The sequence below is a fragment of the Marmota monax genome, unplaced genomic scaffold (genome assembly GCF_021218885.2).
Source record: "Marmota monax isolate L192 unplaced genomic scaffold, Marmota_monax_Labrador192_F-V1.1 WCK01_AAM20220418_F8-fsc00122, whole genome shotgun sequence".
NCBI lineage: Eukaryota > Metazoa > Chordata > Mammalia > Rodentia > Sciuridae > Marmota > Marmota monax.
This window is the reverse complement of record NW_026695223.1, coordinates 188575-202091: the sequence shown is the minus strand read 5'-3', so window position 1 is coordinate 202091 and position 13517 is coordinate 188575. Positions and strand designations below refer to the sequence as shown.

At 38.1% G+C, this 13517-nt stretch overlaps 1 protein-coding gene across 7 annotated transcripts in view; it reads left to right on the top strand.

The window, feature by feature from the left end:
• The first annotated feature begins 1428 nt into the window (after nt 1-1428).
• Nucleotides 1429-13517, top strand: part of Cnot4 (CCR4-NOT transcription complex subunit 4) — a 121315-nt gene continuing 109226 nt past the window's right edge. For 4 of the 7 annotated variants that reach the window (XM_046434069.2, XM_046434070.2, XM_046434067.2 and 1 more), the window contains exon 1: nt 1429-1654. The gene's annotated coding sequence lies outside the window, so the exon portion shown is untranslated. The remainder of the gene's footprint in view (nt 1655-13517) is intronic. The other 3 variants (XM_046434071.2, XM_046434073.2, XM_046434072.2) reach the window with 1 other exon arrangement.

The following is a 13517-nucleotide window of genomic DNA, read 5'->3' as shown; positions in this document are numbered from 1 at the left end:
CCACTATAAACTAGTTATATGTATATACATATGTATGTATATATAAGCACATCAAAAAATACAGGTCACCTGTACTGAACATTTAGGCATTTAGTTACCTAAAGGTGAATCCAAATGATTTCCCAAGTTTCCTTGCCAGATGATCATTTCATGGCTCTATAATTTCAAAATTATGGTAAAATGCATATTATTTCATATATTTTCGCCAGATATCTCTAGATTTGATGAAGAAGCTGAAACACAGAAAACTTATTATTTTTTTTTTTTAAAGAACAAAATGAGGGCTTCTTATTATGAGATTAGATTCATGGATTCAAAATTGCAACCTCTCCATACTCCTCTCTTCCCGGTTTAAAATTTTCTCCTTAGAATATGCAATTTTAATCATGTAATTTTAAAATCGATTGCCTCCTCTCCTCTCTCCCTAACCACAACACACACTAGAATATGGACAGGGAATTTTGTGTTTTGCTCACCGCTGTACTGGCAACGTAGTGCTGGGCACCCAGGAGGAGGTAAATGAGTATGGGTGAACACACGCAATAAGTAAAACCGACTGCTTCGAGCGCCACTTTCACCAGAATTCTAGGAGGCAACCGAAAGGGACCAATAAATTGACTGAGTTTTGTGATTGAGGATTCCTGGGTACTGCATTCTTGTGCTCTTTGGGATGTGTTGAAGCGTGCGGAGTTTATGAATCTGACACACACAGCTGTGCAGGCAGGTTTCCGAATTAATAATAATTTGCATCGGAGCCTGCGACTGTTATCAAATTCACATAACCAGAAACTCATGTTACTTTAAGTGCATGGGTCTGACAATTCAGGGTATTTTTTCACGGGAGGTTTTACGGTTAAGAATGGGATCAAGGTTGATGGTTCCAGAAAGCGCAAACTGGTTAACCGAGAAACGAATTAACGCTCACTTTTCTCAGTAACACGCCAAGCCAGAATCAGACTCTCGCTCTAGATCAAATCCCGCGCTCTTCTTACCCCCAAACTGCCTCCATCTCCACCCCGCCGCGTTTAGATACCTATCTGTGGTGGGCGGGGCAGAGAAGAGACGTTCTCGGCTCCCCCGAATTGGTTATGCCTGCCCCGAGTTTTGGTTTCTCACATTTCAGCAAACACTGAGGAAACAAAAATACTACCGAAAACCACCAACCAAATGTCACTGAAGCCGCACACGCGGGAGGGAAGAAAGCAAAACACGAAGAAAGGCGCTGGTCCCGCAGCCACGTGAGGTGGGCGATTCCAGCTGCCCTCTCAAGTGAGGACTTCAACTCCCGGCTTGCCCCTGGGCGGTTATTATCCCAGGACTACAACTCCCAGGGTGCTGCGGGCTTGGCCGCCGCAACCTCCCACTCGGCCGCCCGCCGCTGGTCCCGCCCCTCCCCCGCCCCTCCCGGTCGGATCGGCGTGCGCCTGCGCACCAGAGGCCGGAGGAGTCTTACCCTAATGTAAGATGGTGGCCCGTCTGGCTGTGGAACCCACCGAAAGCTGAGAGTCTCTCTCTCAGCCGTAAAGGTCGGACTCGCTGAAGCAATCAGGCCCGGTTCTAAAGAGTTTTTCCCCCGACACTCGTTCAGTGGTCTCTTGTGAGGACACGGCAGCGCGTGGAGTCGGCTAAGGGAAAAGCGAGGCAAGGCAGGCGGGTGAGTCTATGCGGGGTTGGGCTTAGGGGAAACCCGGGGTTGACCGGCTACGAGAGAGCGGAGGCTTCGCTGGGACTGTGCAGGCCGCACCCCCCTTTCTCCCCACCCCCCTCCTCATCTTCACCCTCCTCCTCCTCGACCTTCCTCCTCCTTCTCTTCCTCCCTCTCCCCTCTACGCCACAGCAGTTACCACCAGGAAAAGGGAGCGGGGCAGGAGGCAGCGCGGCGGCCAGCGCCGACTCTCTTTCGAGAATTTCTTCTATTGGGGAGCCGAGGCGGCTTTTGGTCTTCAGCTTTCCCCCACATTTTTCAAGGAGCAGGATTCTTAGGTCTCAGTCCTCCTTGTTTCCCCAGCTCCCTTTCCCCTCTCTGACGTCCTTTCCTGCTGGCCCCGGTCTCCCAAGACCAAAGCCATCACTTCCACGCTGACCCGTGTTGCTGCTGCTCGTTAAACCCACTGCTCATTGCCCACTCGTCCTGCTTCTTGTTTTTTGCTCCACTGCTACCGCTCTGGAGTTAGCCTTTGCCCCCCTCTGGTGCTTGCAGTCAGCCCCCAGTCTCCTTGCCAGGCTGGAGCCTCTTCCTATTTGCAGTCTTTTCCTTTAGCCACATCTGTCATCTTAAAGCTTCCCTTAAGTATCTGGATTATGCTGCTGCTCCTCCTAACCCACCTGTTTCTCAGTCTTCTTGAGAATTGTCCGTTCCTCCCCTCTTTCCTATGCAGATTATTTCAACACACATTTCCAGAAAAAGGGATGCCCCGAGTTGGTCCTTGAAAAGTAAAGGAAGTTGGTAGGTGAATGAAGTGAGGTAGGATACTATTAAACGTTATGAGTAAAGATTTTTATTCACGCCACTCAGGAGCCTCGTTTTGCTTTCAGTGATCTATTTGTCGATTATTCGCTCTGTTGGGACTTGGCTGCTCCCTTTCCCTTTTTTCATTTTGGGCCTTCTCGCCTTACCAAGTGTTCTTCTGAATTGCCTCCCCTCAGGACACTTAATGGGTCTCCTGATTATAAATATTAGTCTAAGCATTTCAAAATATACACTCACATTATATCTGTAAACTCCACAAGCAAATATAAATGATATTTTAATAATGTGTGTTTCAGATCTCTTTTATCTTAAGACTCAACTATTGACTGAGTTATTATATTGATGTTCAGCTGAATTGATGACATTTTGTTTATGGTTTAAATGGAAATTTCCTCCGGCTAACATCAGATTTACTTAGTATTTTTGGATTTAGGAAGTTTTCTTCTTTGATATTTTAGGGTGGTAGCTATCTGAATAAATTGTCTTGCAAAAACTTTAGGTATATAGGCAAAAGAAAAACATATTTTGTTTTGGAAAACTTAAATCCCTTAATTTTTTTTATAGAAAAGAAGGGGGCTGGGAAAAGATATCACAAAGCTGTGCATACATGTATATTTAGTGGTACTGTCATTGTTATTTACAGTAAAAAGCAGAAACAGAAGCAAGAAGTGGCTTATGATATGCATGTTTTAGTAAAAGTAAAATTGAAATGTGACTAACGGCATAATGGGAAGAAAGAGCCTTTGCTATAATAGAGCACTTTGAAATAAAGAATTACTAGAAAAGCAAACGAGATTATGTAGATCAGATACGCACACATCAAGTTTGAACATCAACAAGACATTGTGTTTTTAATATATTTGTAAAAATCTTTAAAGTTATAATGACGATATTATGCAGTAATCTCTCATTGGCAAAAATGATATCTTAAGTGTAAATTCAAATACACTTTAATCACTTCTGCACATTACTAGATTATTATAATCATGTATTTTGCCTGTGAAACTTGAGTATCATCTTACATTTGAAGTTATAGTCCTTGAGTGTGAAAAATAGTCTTTTTTTAACCAGTGTAAACTAAGGTTAGAAAAGCTGTTTATAGCTGGGTGCAGTGGAGCACACCTATAATCCTAGATACTTGGGAGGCTGAGGCAGCAGGATCACAAGTTCAAAGCGAGCCTCAGCAATTTAGTCAGACCCTAGCTAACTTAGCAAGACCCTGTCTCAAAATAAAAATGGCTAGGCAGTCCTCATACCAAAAAAGAAAAACTGTTTATAAAACTTATTTCCTTTCAGCCACTTAAGTCCCTGTTTGAAGGAACTAAATAAATCCTTACTTTCTGAGAATTGGAAGCAATTTATATAGCAATCCCTGTCCTAAGTTATAACTTGAAGTTTTGAAAAAAGTGTTGCTTCCATTTAATTCATGAGGAGCAGCAAATTTAATAACTACTCTTCGACTCCAAGTAAAAAATATACGTTGTTGGAAATGCTTGCCACTTTGAACAGTTCTAACATAGGTCTAGAAACCCTTGGCAGTTATACTTGGCTGAATCCTAAGCAATGTGTTCTAAGGAGAGGACTGTTTGTCTGACAGAAGGGGATGAATGATTTTAATACATGTTTTCTTTTGTAAAGGTACTTGACTCACTAAATATTTTCTTAAGTAATTTTTCCTTTTCCATACTTTTTGCCTATAGACATCAAATTTTTAGTTTCAGCCCTCTGAAGTCAAAATGAATTTATTAGGGATCTTTAATATGTCTAAAGAAGATACATAAAGTGACACTTTGAGAGGAAGTAAGAAGCTGAAGCTTCTAAATATTTTTGTATGGTTTAAGATTTTAGTTGTAACATCAACATTGTAGCTTCATACTTTTGTGATTTCTTTTGATAATTTGGAATACTTTATGTCAGTTCAGTTGTTGAATTCTTCAAATGAATAGATTACTTGTAAAGGTTTTAAACATGAATTGCTTAAGGTTGGCTTTCTATAAAATTTGTTTTTTGAAATTATATAAACAGATCTTTAATTCTACTAGGATGAGACAGTTAAATGGCAAAATACAAGAAAATAAAATGATTTTGTAATGCTCTTCATCTTCAGTTTAAATTGGAGTATTAGCAATAGTTCATAATTCATTACTTTGTAAAAGAAAGAAGGAGTCGCCTAATGATGAACTACTAGCATTAAGAGTGTTTTATTTCATTAATTTATTTTTGTGATGCTGGGGATGGAGGCCCGGGCCTTGCACATACTAGGCAAGTGCTCTCAGGGGAGTATTATTTTTAAAATGACTTTATATGTCTTAAAAGAATGAAAACTAACTTCTCCATTTAAGCAGTTTGGTTTTAAGAGTCTTCCCTTTCTACTCCTCCTTACTCCCAATTTTAAAATGAAGCTGTAATCTTCATTTTAATGAATTATTTTATGTGATTGCAGAGAATTCTTGATTAATCTATTTATACTCAGTCTTTTTGTTTTTATAGACTATATAATTGGGAGAGAAAGTTTTAAATGGAAAACTTCAGCCTCTGCTGAAAATTCAGTTGGTTCTTTGTCAGTATCTATAATTCTGTGTTGACTTCTAGTGAAAGAAGTTACATTCAGCTCATTTGGTTCTGAAGAAAACTGTAGGGAACTAGGTTATAGAGGATTTTGCTGTTCTAGAAACAATATAACTAGAATGTACTACATACTTTTCTCAAAGGATTTCTTAATCTAAATGGAACTTGTAAATGGTTTTCATCCCACTGGAATAGCAGGTATTTGATAAAACTTGTTAACACATTCTGACATTTTACAAATTTCATGTTATCTCAGTTATTAGGAAAAATCTACATATATCAATTCTTGAACAGAAAGTAGCAATATCCCTGATAATTTCAAGGTTTCATATTTCTTCCCCTCAAAAGTTCAGAGTACACAAATGATAAAGATAGCATAATTTACTCAGTTATTTTTGTAATGCAAGAAAAGGAGATAGGTGGGACTTTTTAATCAGATATAGTATTATTCAAAAAGTATTCATCAAAATTATTTTTTATCTTGTTTTTTGGACTTCTTTACTGGAAAAGATTGATAAAATTCAAAAATTTCATATGTAATATAATCTAGTGGGTTTTTCCCCACACATGTTTATGATATGATTCTTTATTATTTAATCAGAAAGTTGATTATGGAAAGTTCAACACTCTTTTGGCCATGTGTATTTTATTTTATTTGCTGCTGGAAATCAAACCCAGAACCTTGTGCTTGCTTATAGAGCTTGGTGTGGAGGTTACTTGTGAGCTCTTACCTTTGCTACATTCTGAGTCTGTTTTGCTTTTTTATCAGCAGAGGAAAACCTGACTTAAAGGTAGTACAAATATAAGGCAGTATGAGTATGACTTTATTTTACTTATATGAAGTTTGTTTGTTTTGTAGTATTAGGGATTGAACCCTGGGGCACTCTACTACTGAGCCCAGTCTTTTTTTTTGTTTTGTTTTGAGACAGGGTCTTGCTGAATTGCTGAGGCTGGCCTTGAACTTGGGATCCTCCTGCCTCAGCCTCCCAGTCCCTGGGATTACTGGCATTAGCCACTACATCGGCCGATATTGATTGCATTTTGAATAGTAGACTGCAGTATCAAATGGGGTGGAGCATTCCTTACCAGCAACAAACAGATACATTGTCATTAAAACAAATATCTGGAATTTCTTAAGCATGTTTTTCAGTCCTTGGAATACCAAGAAAGTTATTTTCAGATAATTTAAGAACCTATTAATTCCCTGTTAGGGCATCAGGTGTCTTCAGATTGTGAATCTCCTGAAATAACATTGGCTGATTTGGGTTATTGAACAATTTTTTTCTCCTTTTTAAAACTTAAAATAAATTTCCTGCCAGGCACTGTGGTGCCCATCTGCAATCCTAGCAACGTGGGTTGATGACAAGGAGGATTGAAAGTTGGAGACCAGCCTCAGCAACTTATCGAGACCCTGTCTCAAAAAAAATAAAAGAAGCTGGGGATGTATCTCAGGGGTCAAGTGCCTTGGGTTCAATCCCCAGAACTGCAAAAAATACAGTTATTATTTGGGAGGACTATTTTGTGGATGCTGAAATTGAATGAAAATTTGTAATGTAGACAGTATTGCTTTGGTAATAAGCATATTTTGATGGAGATTCTCTCCATTTTGATTGTATTTTTTCCTCCAACTTATTGTTAGATGCTCCATGTTTCCTGCCGAATTAAATCTTTCCAGAAACTCTCAATGGAAATCTAGGTATTTGTTGAGTAAGGAAATCATTATAATGTATTTTGGTTTTGTCGTTACTTATTTATTTATTTTTTAAGAAGCCTTTTTTTGTGTGTAAAATTTAAGCAAGTACAAAAGTAGCTTTGAGGGCTGGGGTTGTGTCTCCAATGGTAGACCGCTTGCCCAGCATGTGTGAGATGCTGGATTCGATCCCCAGCACCACATAAAAGCTAAACAAACAAAATAAAAGTATTGTGTCCATCTACAACTGAAAATATTTTTGAAAAACGTAGCTATGAACTGGCATTAGTTGTCCGCTTCAAAGATTATCAACTCATAGCCAGTTGGTTTCATCAGTACCTCACTTACTTTATCCCTCTTCCCCCTACTCTTTGGTCTTGTTTTTATTTTTCCTCTCTCTCCTTTCTGTTTGTGGCACTGGGAATTGAACCTAGGGCCTTGTGCATGCTAGGCAAGTACACCCGCAGCCCTGGTCTACAGTATTTTTTTTTTTTTTTTTAAAGAGAGAGGGAGAGAGAGAGAGGGGGAGAGAATTTTAACATTTTTTGTTTTTTAGTTCTTGGCGGACACAACATCTTCGTGTTTTTTTTTTTTTTTTTTTTTGGTATGTGGTGCTGAGGATCGAACCCGGGCCGCACGCATGCCAGGCGAGCGCGCTACCGCTTGAGCCACATCCCCAGCCCCTGGTCTGCAGTATTTTGAAGCAAGTTCTGGTCATCACATTGTTTTATTTGTACTAGAACTCTTTTGTTAAAATATCTTGACTTTTTAATTAGTATTGTTCAATCAGTTTTTCAAGTAGTCTGAGTGCTTATTGGAAAACGATGTCACTTTTCATAATAATATAACTAGCACTCTTCAAGCAGTATACACACAATTGTGATACTTGTAGTTTGAGTCCTTGTGTCAGGTTTTCTTCAGTCTCTTAAGTTTTAGGAGTGAGGCTTCCTGGGGAATGTGGGACTTGAATAAAGAATATGGACTATTTGTATGGTAGTGCATCTCCAGAAGAACATTCCATACATTGCACGTGGGGGATGAAAACACGAGCAAACACTTGGTGGTGGGGACCAGCATGATGTGAGAGGGATGTAAGAAGTCTAATCTCATAGAATAAAGTGTTAATTTTTGGGAATGGTGGCAGAGTAGTTTGTAAAGGAGGATAGAGTTAGATTATGAAATGTGTATTCAGAGTCAGTTAGAATTTGATCTGCTAAACAATAAGGAGCCAGAAGAGACTGGTAGTGTGAAAGGTAACATGCTCAAGGTGTTTTTTTAATTGAAAGATTGCTCTTTCAGTAGTGTGCAGCATAATTGGGGGTTGACAGTTGAGTTTTGTTTGAAAAATTGAAGACCAGGCCAGCAAAGTAAGGAGCCATTCTGAGAGAAATAAGGGTGGTTCTTCTACAGGATTAGGCAGCTAATTGATTCCATCTTTTCTTCAGCTATATTCAAAAGTGACACTAAAGTTTTAAGAGTAGACAATTGAGAAAATGTGTTCATTTATCTTTGATGGTAAACAGCAAATTTTTACCTCCTTGTTTTGAGACAAGTTCTTCTTATATTGCCCAGGCTGGCTCTGAACTCCTGGCTCAAGCAGTCCTTTAGCCTTAGGCTCAAAAGTAGGTTGGGACTACAGGCATGCATCACTGTGCCCCACATAAAGCCCAGTTTTTGGAAAGGAAATGATCCATGATTACTCAAATATATTTTACTCAATGATCCATGATTACTCAAAAAAATTTTAATAGAGAATAGGTATCAGTCTTTCAAGTATTCATTTATTGGGGAACAACTACTTGGAAAATAACGATTATCTTTATTATGTGATATAGTAAGAGATAAGACAGACCTCATTTGTGAAAGAGAAATTGATGCCTCATCTTTTTCCTTGTGTTTTATTGGTACAGAAGGGATGTTAGGAGACTTCTTATTTGAATAATTTTAACCAGTAAATGTTATTAGATATCTTTAGAGTCTAATAATGGCCTGCTTTGAACAGAAAGAATGATAGAAAATTCTGATAAAGTAGGGCATTAAATATTGTTAGCTCCAAGCTCCCTTAACAATGGTTAAGCTTAAGTCAGTAGGCTTGCCAAAGAATGAAGGGACATTGTGATATGAAGATTTATTTGATTTACTTTGATACACTTTGTTTTGCAGAAGTAATACCTTTTAAAAATCTGATTAAACATGGGCCATATTTTGTTTGAGTTGGATTTTTTTGTTTTTAAAGTTCTGAGACTCAGTTATTCTTTGTTTTGGTTTGTTGACCCTTCAGGAAGCTAACTTTCTTCATCTTTTGGGTATTTCTGGATAACATGATTATATATATATATTTCACATTTATTTTAAGACTGGGGGATAAAGATTCTTGTTTATGGCTTTGTAAATGGTGGATGAATAGTACTATATTGCCATTTATTTTCTTCCTGCTTCATTCAGTATCTCAGGATTCCTCCTCTAGTATATTTAGCATGTGGACCTCGAAGATTCTTAAAATTGAGGCTGAAAATCTCTCAAGCCCTGGATGTTTACAATTTTAAGGTTAAACTTAATTTTACCAATTATTTTCTTTCCTATGTTATAAAAGTTAGGATCTATCAAAATGCCACAGGCCTATTCTTACTTGGGAAATATTAGTAATCATAAAAACCATTATTTAGTTTTGTGCATTATTGAGAAATACAGGTTGGACCTTCTTTTCCCAAGAATCTTAAATGCTTCAGAATTTGAAACTTGAGCACTGACATGACAATCATGAATGGAAAATTCCACACCTGACCTCATGTGACAGGATTCTGTCAAAAGGCAGGCACACTAAAATTAAAATTTTATTGTGTAAGATTACCTTTAGTATATGTGTTTAAGGTATATATGAAACATATACAAATTTAAATGAATTTGTGTTCAAACTAGGGTCCTGTTGTCAAGATGTCTCATACAGATATTCCAGAATCCAAAAAAAAAAAAAAACTTGAAATACTTTCATTTCAGATAAGAGATACTCAGCCTGTATTCTGTTTTTCAGTGACATTCCCTCTATCTTCATCTTTAGAGCTCCTTAATCTCTGTAATGTGACAGGTTTATTATTGTTTTGTTTTGTGTGGTACTGGAGATAGAGGCCAGGACATTCTACCATTGAACTACAAAGCCAGCCTTTCTAAAAATTTTGTTAAATTTTGAGGCAGGGTCTAAGTAGCTGAGGCTGGTCTCAAGTTTGTGATCCTCCTGCCTTCTTAGTTGCTGGGATTACAGGTGTGCACCACTGCTCCCAGGATGACAGAGCTTTTTTTTTTTTTTTTTTTGGTACCAGGGATTGACTCAGGAGCACTCAACCACTGAGCCACATCCCAGCCCTATTTTGAATTTTATTTAGACACAGGGTCTCATTGAGTTATTTTGCTGAGGCTGGGTTTGTACTTGGGATCCTCCTGTCTCAGTCTTCCGAGCCACTGAATTTTTGACAAAATTCTTTTACTACTTAGCTGTTCATTTGTCCTGTCAAATAAGTAAAATATAAATATATTGCCTTCTCCTTGGGGTTTGTTTTAATAGGGGCTTTAATGTATTAATTTTGGATGTAGGATCTGAGTTAAGATATCCTTTGTGCAGGAGAATCTTGAGAAGGATTATTCTGCCCCCACGGTATATTGGAGGGAAGTAAATATCAACTGTGCTGTATAGAAGAGCGTTAGTATTTGAGAATATCTTCAGTGGTAGCTGCCCAATGTAGTCTCCCCCAACCCCAAATATTTTTATTTAATTCCTTTGTTATAGTTTGGATGTTGAATGTCCCCTAAAGACCCATGTGTTAAAGGTTTAGTCTTCAGAATGATGCTACTGGAAGATGGTGGAACCTTTAAGAGGTATGGTCTTATAGAAGGTCCTTAGGTCATTGGGGACATGCCCTTGAAGGGGATTGTGGTACCCTGGACTCTTCCCCTTTTGCTTCTTGACCACAAGGTGACTGATTTTACTCCTCCATATGCTTTCTCCTCCTATTGCCATCCAGTATCACTAGAGGCCTAAAAGCAATGGATCCGCCCAGTCATGGACTGGGACCTCTAAAACTATGAGTCCAAATAAACCTCTTCTCTTTTTTTTTTTTTTAAATATTGTTTAGTTGTCAATGGACCTTTATTTTATTTATATGCGGTGCTGAGAATCAAACCCAGTGCCTCACACATGGTAGGCAAGTCTCTACTACCGAGCTCCAGCCCATTCTCTTCTCTTTATAAGTTAATTATTGCAGGTAGATTGTTTTAGTGACATAAAACTGATTAATACACTGTTGAAAGTGTGGAGCCACTTATAAAAGCATCACAATGGGTGGCAGTGGGTGAAAGAAGGAGAAAATTGCTTTATGATTTAAAATCTCTTCCAGGTAGTTTGGGAACTGGAGACTAATTTGAATTCATCTCAGATTATTAAAGGTTTATATACTTTTCATTCACACAGTGGTTGGGATGAAGCTGGTTTTGTAGACTGTCCTTAGGGATGCCTTGTTAGCCAAGAGGGTAGATGCTTATATACCCAGGAAAAGAGGAGAGGCAGCAAATAAATACTTCAAATTTTATTAATGGTTCCTGTGTACTTTTGTGTAAGTCATCAATAATACTGTTTTCCTTTGCTGCCTTTGTCATATACTTAGGTTTTCTTTTCTTTTCTTTTTTTTTTTTTGTCCCTTTTTCTGATTTACTTTAGTCCTTTATTAAAGGTAAATAGTCTCATAAGAAAGATGGTGTTATAGCTCTGGCCTAGCATGCACAAGGCCCTCGGTTCCATCCCCAGCAAAACATGGGTGTGTGCATGTGCGCGCCCGCACACACACAAACACAAACACAGTCTCATAAGAAGTAAATGTGTCCGTCCTTAGACAAGCAGAAAGTGTGTAAATGTATGTATGAGAAAGACATGTGAGGTTCCTATCTCTGCTGTAGGTTTTCTTTTCTAAGTTCACCTGTTATAATTATTTGTAGAAAGCCACAATCTTTAGTCTTTTCCAAATCAAACTAGAGTCCTTTTCCTGGCCTGTGCATTTTAATCTATTTTTCCCCCTTTTTTTGTTACTGGGGATTGAACCCAGGATTGCTCAACCATGGACCCACATCCCCAGCCACTTTTTTTTAATATTTATTTTTTAGGTATAGTTAGACACAATACCTTTATTTTATTTATTTATTTTTGTGTGGTGCTGAGGATCAAACCGAAAGCTGAGCCACAACTCCAGAAAGCCCCCTCCGCCCGCCACTTTTTAAAATGTTTTATTTAGAGACAGGATCTTGCCGAATTGCTAAGTGCCTCTCCAAGTTGCTGAGGCTGGCTTTGATCTTCCTGCCTCAGCCTCCTGAGGCACTGGGATTACAGGCATGTGTCACCTCGCTGGCTTAATCTTTCTATCTTAAAACCTGACGAATTTATGTCCTGGAAAGAATGGGAAGATTGGAAAGAAAATGATAGTATGGTGCTCCCAGTCTGCAGTGTTAGTATTGTTTTATGGAAGAACTTCTGCCTTTCATTTTAATTTTTATGTAATCAATTAAAATAATCTAATAGGCAGAGGGAAGGGAAAGAAGGAAAGGAGGAGGGAAGTGCTGAGGAGTGATATTGGCCAAATTATATTGTTATATTGTGTGCATGTACAAATATGTAACAACAAATCCATTATTATGTACGACTATGATGCACCAATTTAAAAACGTAACCTAATGAATTCTCAGTGAGTCCTTAGAAACTTTTTTCTTCTCTTTTTGGCAGTACTGGGGATTGAACCAGTGGTGTTCTACCACTGAGCTACATCCTAGCCCTTTCTATTTTTTTTATTTTAAGACAGGGTCTCACTAAGTTGCCCAGGCGGGCCTTGCAATCCTTCTGCCTCAGCCTCCTGAGTTGCTGAGATTATGGGTGTGAGTTATTTATTGGTACTTTTTGGAAATTTCTTGCTTGTACTAAAATTTTATTTTTTGTTATTTTGGACCTAGTCCTAGATATAAATTTTGCTTCCAAAAGTTAAAGTTGGTAATCTTTTTAAAGTAATAATCTTCTCTGCATTGTATTCAAATCTTTCAATCCCTGATGAAAGCAAGGATAAGAATAAAATAGTATAGGCATGCTAACAGAAAACATTTGTTAGTCCTGTGTCACAATGCATTTTAATTTATTTATTTATGCCTAGTAAATATTTTCAGCAGATCGATATGTGATATATTCGTGTTTATAGTTTTGTTGTTTTTTTTTTTTTTAAACTGGGCTATATCTCTAATCCTAGATTGCTTTCTACTATATACTATTAAATTCTATAATTTCAAAAACTTGGCATGATTTTAAAAGAAATGTTCACCATTTGGAGTAAAGGACTAATTGAAATAATTTCTTTTTGTAGTTGAATATAGTTTTCAATAGTCTGTAGTTTTTAGTGTAAACCCTTTGAACTCTTCTTGTTTTTATTTATTATGTTAGCTGGGAGTATGGGTGGAACCAAATTCCCTGAGTGTGAATCTTGGCTCTGTCACTTACTGACTTTCAGACCTATGACAAGTCACCTCACTTTCTGGGCCTGTGTTTTTTTTTTTGTAAAAAGACCTATCTTGTGTTGAATAAAGAGTTAAGGGGCTGGGGATGTGGCTCAAGCGGTAGCACTCTTGCCTGGCATGCGTGCGGCCCGGATTCGATCCTCAGCACCACATAGGAACAAAGATGTTGTGTCTGCCGAGAACTAAAAAAAATAAATATTAAAAGATTCATTCTCTCTCTCTCTCTCTCTCTCTCTCTCTCTCTTTAAAAAA